Here is an 8,993-nt window from a genome sequence, read left to right on the forward strand (position 1 = left end):
AAGCGGACTCTAAACTAGTAATTAACTCAGTGAAAAGAATAAATAGTGGAACAGCACCAGAGAAAGTCTCCAAACACTGGAAATTAATAAGGGTGTTCCAGAGAATTCAGGATCACCTACAAAACCTGCACACTGTCAGCTTCCATCATGTTCGCAGGAATGCCAACAAGCCGGCGGATCTTCTTACCAATCAAGGGGTCAGTAGTACAGAGGTCAAGGTTTCAATGGAGTGGCAAGAGTTGCGACAAAGCAGACTGAGAACTCTTTGATGTGAGCAAGAGAAGAAGATGGGAGAGTGTCAAACACAAAGCCATGGAGGCTAGCTCTTAACCTTTTGGCCTTAGTATGTGTCATCAGTTTCTTGCATTCAGGTCTTTGGTGGGGGGTCAAACATGGAGGGTCGCTAACTTCCCCGAAGTTAGCGAGAGGGTCATCACTATTCTTCGTGGGGAACACAATGGAGACCATAATTCCTTAATTGATGGTGATCCCCTCTTCTTATCAGGGAGACAGGTTCAGGCAAGCAAGACAATCACAGGTGGAAGGAATCATTGTTTTATCGGCAGCCGAAATCTTCGCATTTTTAAGCCTCGGAGAGGAAAACCGCTTCCTTGGCAGTATTTGGATGATCACACTGCTCTAAAGAGGGAAACGGTTTTAGTGATTTTGTAGTGATCCCATCCATCATCCCACACATGGTAGAGGGAAGGTCCGGAAAACTGCCCTCCATCACACACTAACATCTAGTTAACTGGTGTAGTGCAATATGATTCTCTATCGTTGGATCTCTCTGTGTGGATCAATGGTCATAATTGTTCATGCAGCTTGGGGGGCGACCCGTTAAACTTCGGGCGTCTTTGCTGCATGATTTCTTCCTTGACTGTCGATTTAGGTGTCAGATTGACTTGCTCAAATCAAAAGGACTCCCTCAGGGTCTGATTGGCAGAAAATCACGTGGACTTCTTGGGGCAGGTTGCTATATTAGGACATTGAACTTTTGGGTCAAGAATCACTGTTATTTTCCGTGCATGTTGAACTGTGAGGTCAGAATCAGCGGATTTTGGGTAGATTACATGCGCTATGTTTATGCCACCATTCGGACCCGAAATCTGTTTAGTATGGTTACTAAGTTTTCATCGGGTCTGGTTTTGGAATCAAAGAATATGTCTGTTTCGGTCCTAATATGTGTCTCATCAGATAGATCTTTTCAAACATATCGGGCAGTTTAGGCATTGGTAGGTTTTTTGGAGATCTCGCAGTCAAGTTGGTGGGCCCTGGGCCTGTTTGTCAAGCTTTTGGCTTGGTTCCCAAGCCCTGAGTGGATTGTTGATTTTATGTCCCTCAGGTCTCTTTGGGCAGTTGTATTATATGTAACTTGTGTTTTTGTTTATAATGAATAGAAGGTACGACTCTTGATTTAGCAAAAAAAAAACATCATATTGTGTTTCTTTTTGTAGCTCATTACATGGTTTTTCTTATCTGGTTGTTGACTGAAACTTAGATTTATATCAAATGCTGCACAATAAATGTTGAAGGAATTTTGCAATAACTGTAGTTTATTTTATGTAAGTTTTTTTTGTATAGTTTCATTGCAAGTTGATTTACATCATGTCTTAATGGCTGAAGCATTCAGGCTGCCATGAGTTTTATGAAAACATGTTAATAGCACAAATTTGGGTTTTCCTTCTCTTTTTACAGTTGTAGATAAGTTTTCAGTGTATATGTTTGACAAAAGGGATAAATGAGATAGCATGAATTTGTTTTTGGTTGTGGTATTAAATAATCACATTTCTAGGTGTTGTTGTTTCAATTTATTTTAACTTCAGGGGGTATCTGTATCTTTTGGCCATGTCGGCCCAACTTTGATTTCAAAAAATAGAGCTTCAAAATCCGTTTCTGTAAACTTCTATATTTTACAGATTTGCTGCTCTTGCCTGGTGGTTTGTATTGCTACCTTTTTTTTTTGTAGCTGTGATAACCTGGTAATCTATTTTTATGAAATCAGTTTGTTATATAAACTTGGAATTATTAATTTAAAGTATCAATGGTTAATATATTCATAGTTTAATAAACTTGTGAGTGCTTGTTTGATAGTTTAATAGTTAGCAACTTGTTTTGTGATTGTTAACCATTGTTCAAAATTCCCGACGGTTGTAGCTACATTGTTGTGAGATATTTGTAAAAAATATTAAATATTATAGTCATTATGTGCCTAAATTTTTGTATATGCAGCAATCAAGATGGATGACAGTTCTACTTATGTATTAGGTTCACTTCTTGGCATTACTAACAAAGAAAAATAAATTATGTAATCTTATATTCATGTTAGTTAATTTTGGCGAAATCATATTAAGGGTTATGGTTGTAAGTGTCTGATAAAATGCCTCAATGGTTGTGCATTTCATGCTTGCAAACTATTTGACATAATGCTTCAATGGTTGTAACTAATTACATCTATGAATTGTCTATAAAAATGACTAAGAAAATTTAGGATTTGCAACCAAGGTGTTTTTGGAGACATCTCAAAGAATAAGCATGATGATTCCACTGAAGTAAAAATCCATGGAAGGCAAATTGGTTAGGTGAAATGTTGTAATTGTTAGCTCACATATGAATTCATAATAATTTGAAACCACTCCTTTACAAGTTGAATTATCTCGTTTTTCTTCCCTTTGTTTTACCAAAGTATTCATAAGCATTTTATCTAGAACAAAATAAAATTAGTCACTCTTAAACACTCTTAGTTGCACTAGAATGAACAATTATCTTATTGGAAATTGTGGTTTGTAAATATTGATATTATTTATCCCAGTAAAGACTCTATCATTTAAAAGTGATTTTAAGACTTATGGTTGTAAGTTTTGGATCTTGAGGAACCATGACCCTGTAGCCTTAATGAGAAGTTTAATATTACCATGGGTTAGTTAGTTAATAGAAATTAGTATGTAGTGTAAAAAATACCAATAAAAATAAAATATAGATAATTAACCTTGCATTAACTTTTACGTCTTAAAAACTTAAACTTAAATCGCATTTTGAGTCAGCCTTAGTATAATAGTGATGGTTGGTAACGTGGGACCTTACATATGGTATCAGAGCCAAGTTAAAACTCTAGGACCTAGGGCTTGCCTGCTAATATTTATTTACTTACCTAAATATTTCCTTGGTCAAGTTAAGTAATCATGGAGAGAACATCAAGGAGGACGAAGGAAGTCTCATCTCCACCTCCCCAAGATAAAGAACCTGAGCAAATATCTATCGGGGAAATAAGGGATATGATGTTATCTTTCCAAAAGATGACTGAAGTCTTGATTAATAGGGTTGGGGGAAATCCTTCAGTGCCTGGTTCTTCATCTCAATTAGAGAGGAAATAAATACCATATGATGGAGATGTACATACAGAGTTGGTAAAAAGTTAAGCTTCCTATCTTTAAGGGTACCACAAAAGGGGAGGTAGAAGGAGCTTGGTTGGAAAACATGCGCCTATGTTTTGAGTTGTGGAATTACTCTAGCAACCAAAAGGAAAAGTTGGCTATATAACAACTTAATTAGAGCGCACTATTATGGTGGAAGAACTTAGAATCCCAGTTGGGATACTCCATGTCTACCTTGACATGGGAACGATTTGAAGAGGAATTTTGAGCAAAGTACCTTTCTACTGAATACTTGGAGAGGAAATTGAATGAGTTCCATGATCTTAAGCAAGGAACTAAGACAATCCTTAAATATGAAGCACGATTCATGGAGTTTCTTAGATATGCTACCCATCTAAATACTGAAGCCCTCAAGGTAAACAAGTTTTTGTATTGATTGAATCCTATTATAAAGGAAAAGGTGTGCATTGTGAGGCCTACTACGTTACATGAGGTAGTGCAAAAAGCAATTATAGCTGAGGAAGAATTATTGGGGAACAAAGGGGGGGAATAAAACCCCAAATCTACCATTCCATGGGAAACCTCCTCAAAGGGGAGGCCAGTATGTAAGACATAATTCAGGTGGTTCACATCATCAGGGATTTCAAAAGAGTCATACTTTTAAGAACCAAAGAAATAACCCAAGGCAACATCTTCAATAAAGTAATGCTTGCACTCAAGAATCACCTAATAAAAGGGTCAAATTTATGAAAACTAATCCCACTAATGGATGTTAGACTTGTGGAGGACCTCATTAGGAGCAAGATTGCCCTGAAAAGAAGACTGAAGCACGATCAAAGTAGGAATAAGCCACTATTAGAGATATGGTCAGATCCCACAGGATTCATGCAGTTGTGCAAAATCATCAGGTTGAGCATCAGTCTACAGTGCTTGAAGCATCAGGTAAGATAAATGGTATGGTTGTTACTATTTTGATTGATCCTGGTGCAACTAAAAGTTTTATTTCTCCTAATGCTTTAATGAAATGTAATTGGTGGCGATAGAGAAAAATGATTTTGATCAGGTTCAGATGGCCTCAGGGCGATCTCAAAAGGTTGAACGCTTAGTGCAAGAGTGCCCTTTAGACTTGGGAGTGTGTGTCACAAATGTGAATCTTTATGTGACGCCAATTGGTCACTATGATGTGATAATTGGGATGGACTGGCTTGAAGCCCACTGGGCTGTGCTTAGTTGTCGAAGCAAAACCCTTTGTTTTTTGAGTGATGAGGGCCAATCTATGGTTTTCCATGGGGAAAGGAGACCTGTTTCTTTAAGACTTATCTCATTCTTGCAGATGAAGAGAAGTCTTAGGGAAAGATGTCAAAAGTATGTTGTAATGACTTTAAATGAGGAAGAGATTTCATCCTTTGTAGAATATCCTTTCCTTTCAGAATTCTTCGATGCCTTTCTAGAGTAGTTGCCTGGTTTACCTCCAAAGCGGGAGATTGACTTCTCCATAGAGCTAAAGCCTGGTACCAAACCTATATCCAAAGCTCCCTATCAAATGTCTATTTTTGAACTTCGTGAGTTGCAAGTGCAACTTCAAGAGTTATTGGATAGGGGTATGATTAGACCTAGTGTTTCACCTTGGGGAGCTCCAGTGATATTTGTAAAGAAGAAGGATGGATCCCTTCAGCTTTGTGTTGACTATAGGCAATTGAATCGAGTAACTATTAGAAATCAATATCCTTTTCCTCGTATTGATGATCTATTTGATCAAATGAAGGGAGCCATCGTATTCTCCAAGATCGATCTTCGATCTGGATATCATCAGCTCAGAGTTAAAGAAGAGGATATTTCCAAAACTGCTTTTCGAACTTGTTTTGGTCATTATGAGTTTGTGGTTGTTCCTTTTGGGTTATCTAATTCCCGAGGAGTGTTTATGAGTCTGATGAATGGTGTATTTAGGAATTACTTAGACAAAGTTGTACAAGTGTTCCTCGATGACATACTAATCTATTCAAAGTCACCAGAAGAGCATGAGCAACACTTGAGATTAGTGTTACAATGATTAAGAGAAAATAAAATTTATGCAAAAATTTCCAAATGTTCTTTTTTCCAATCAAAAATCCATTATCTTGGACACATTATCTCCAGTGAAGGCATTGTTGTTGACTTAGCAAAGATCGATGCAATTTCATAATAGACAACACCCTTTAATGTGTATGAAGTGTGTAGCTTCATGGGTATGGCAGGATACTATCGGAGATTTGTGAAGGGGTTTTAAAAAATAGCCAGCCCTATCACTTCATTGCTTAGGAAGGGAGTACGATTTAATTGGACAAATGAGTGTGAGCAAGCATTTTCCAAGCTCAAACAATGTTTGACTACAACTCCAATACTTAAGGTTCCAGATATGGATAGACCATTCATAGTATGTACCAATGCATCAAAAGATGGATTGGGTGTGGTATTATCACAAGATGGCAACATGAAGTTAAGGATGCATGAGGAAAACTATGCAACCCATGATCTAGAGCTAGCAGCTATAGTTCATGCCTTACGACTTTGGCGACATTATCTGGTGGGAAAGAAATTTGAATTGAAAATAGATCACAGAGGTTTGCAACATATATTTACTCAAAGTGATCTAAATTCTAGGCAAAGAAGGTGGTCAGAACTCCTAAGTGAATATGATTTTGACATAACTTACATCAAGGGTACATAGAACAAAGTAGCCGATGCACTCAGTCAAAGACCACGCATATTTTCAGTAATTCCATTGAAGATTGATTTACGGGAACACATCTTGAGGGCAAAAGATGTAGATGAATGCTGCAAGGAAGTTAAGGTTTCTCTTTCTAGGGAGGGGGCTAATAAAAACAAGGTAGAAGGGTATTCATGTGATGATGACAATATGGTGAGATTCATGCAAAAGATTGTAGTTCCAGATCAAGATGGGCTTCGTGAGTTCATTTTGAAAGAAGATCACTGTGCAACGTATATGGCTCACCCGGGAGTCCTGAAGATGTACGCTGATTTAAAGCAAATTTTCTTTTGGGAAGGCATGAAGAAGGATGTAGCAAATTTTGTGGCAAAATGTTTGGAATGTCAACTAGTTAAAGCAGAACATGGTCATCTAGCAGGATTTTTGCAGCCGCGTAACATTCCTGAGTCCAAATGGGAAGCAATATCTATGGAATTTTCTGTTGAATTACCTGAAACAACCAAAAGTCATAACTCCATTTTGGTGGTGGTAGATAAACTTACTAAGAATGCCCATTGTATACCCGTTAGAGATACTTACAAAGCATCTGAAATAGCACAAGTATTTATCAAGGAGGTGGTTAGACTTCATGGTTTTCATAAGAAAATCATATCAGATAGGGCCTCTATATTTATAGGAACATTTTGGACTAGTTTCCAGGGATCGCTTCAGACACAATTAAATTTCAGTACAACTTATCATCCGGAGACTGATGGCCAAACTGAAAGAGTAAATCAAGTGTTAGAGGACATGCTTAGAATGTATGTAATGAATCAACAATCTAAGTGGGAAGATTATCTTCCTCTAGTGGAGTTTGCTTACAATAACAGTTATCACCGCTCCCTTGGTATGGCACCTTATGAGTTACTGTATGGAAGACCATGCAGAGCACCTTTAAGTTGGGATAGATTAAAGGACAGAATCTCAGTAGGTCTTGAAATTCTTCAAGAAATGGAAGAACAAGTGTGTTGTATAAGGCAAAGATTAAAGAAGACATAGGATAGATAGAAGAGCTATGCTGATATGAATAGAGTGGATCATAGTTTTAAAGAAGGAGAATTTGTTTTTCTTCGAGTAAAACCTCATAAAATCTCTATTGGGTTTGGGAAAGGATCTAATCTCTCTCCTCGATTTGTTGGGCATTTTGAGATCATCGAAAGGGTTGGACCTGTGGCATATCGTCTTTCTTTACCACCAGTCTTTCATTGTATGCATGATGTATTTTATATTTCCGTACTACGTAAGTATGTTCACGATCCTTCTCACATTTTAGATTGGCATCAATTACAGGTAACAGACGAAGGAACTCTTAAGGCAGAGCCAGTTTGCATTTTGTACCATCGCACTCGACAGCTCAGATGTCACATGGTGGACCAAGTAAAGGTCCAATGGGACCCATACAGTCCTAGTTCCACCACTTGGGAAGATGCATCTTCTATCCGTCTTGAGTTTCCTTTTTTGTTTAGTTAAACTTCGAGCCAAGTTTACTCGAAGAGGGGGAGTATGTAGTGTCCTATTTTTCTAGTATGGTTTTGTCACTCCTATCAAGGGTTATATATATATGATAGGTTGATCACTTGATTGAGGAATAATGTTTTACATACATAGTTATATTTCCTTTTATGTTTATGTATGATAGATTTATTATTGGATTGGGAAACAATGTTTTATATAGTTATATTTCCTTATATATGTGGCATCATTGATTATCTGTATTAGATGGTTTTGGTTAAGCAAAATGTTATACATATGTTTTTTTTCTGTTTGTATCTTATTTATGAAGCAGGTGTATGACATGGATGGTGATCCAAAAGTGAGAGACATATACCCATGGATTCTCATGGTTATGGAGAATAGATGGTTAATTATGATTTATGGATGATACATGATTTGTGTGATTATATATGTCTAATATTGTATTAAGCAGGATGTGGTAGGGTATCTGGTCATTTTCCAACAAGGATGTTCAATTATGAATGACCATGAAAGTCATTTCTTCAAAACCAAAATGACTGTGGAAGCCATGCACCATTCTGGGTAAAATGTGATTAAGTTAATTTCATTATGAAATTGATTTGATTCCTTTGATATATGAGATTGTAACGTGTGTAGGTCTTTGAACAAGGCCTTACTAGTGAACCATTAGATGGGTAAAAGGTCACAATTAGTACCATACAGAGAATCGCAAAGTTTCAAAGCAAAATAGATGAGAGGGAATGGAAGTTCGGGTATGGAGTCCTAAATCCAAGAAAGATAAAGATGTGGAGTGTTGTATATTTAGGGCTCGGATTCCTAAATATTTAAAAAGATCAAGTTGTGGAAGCTTGGATCTTTGGAGTAGATCAGGGCACGGAGTCCTCAATCTACTAAGGCATGGAGATGTATGAAATAGGGGTGTAGAATCCCTATTCTCCAAAATAAAAACACCACTCATGGATAAATTTCTTTAAATAAAATTTCATTCTCACAATTCTGGAATGACTTTCTAAAAATAGAAAGTCATGTCCAGCATCTCAAGCATGACATTCCAAAAATAGTAACTCACTTTACATAAATTAGTAATCAAGCAGAGTTGAAGAAAAACGAATTAACTTATCATTAATCAATCCTAATAGTTCAATCTTGATTGAATCCTCAATATTATTAATACTATTATTATCTTTTACGAGACTATGATATTATTATTAAAAAGGAATTACAAGTCAATTTTATCTCCTCAATCAATTCACACATCTCTCTCATGTCTCTCTCTCTCTCTCTCTCTCTCTCTCTCTCTCTCTCTTTTAAATAATTCATTATACTCTATTTTATGCACTCATCAAAGAATGGCATATTCCTTTTCACTCATTAAAAATATGTTATAAAATATTCCT

Source organism: Pinus tabuliformis, chromosome 2_2 (assembly GCF_031772625.1).
Source record: "Pinus tabuliformis cultivar Carrire ecotype Pingquan chromosome 2_2, CPIR1, whole genome shotgun sequence".
Taxonomy (NCBI): Eukaryota; Viridiplantae; Streptophyta; class Pinopsida; order Pinales; family Pinaceae; genus Pinus; species Pinus tabuliformis.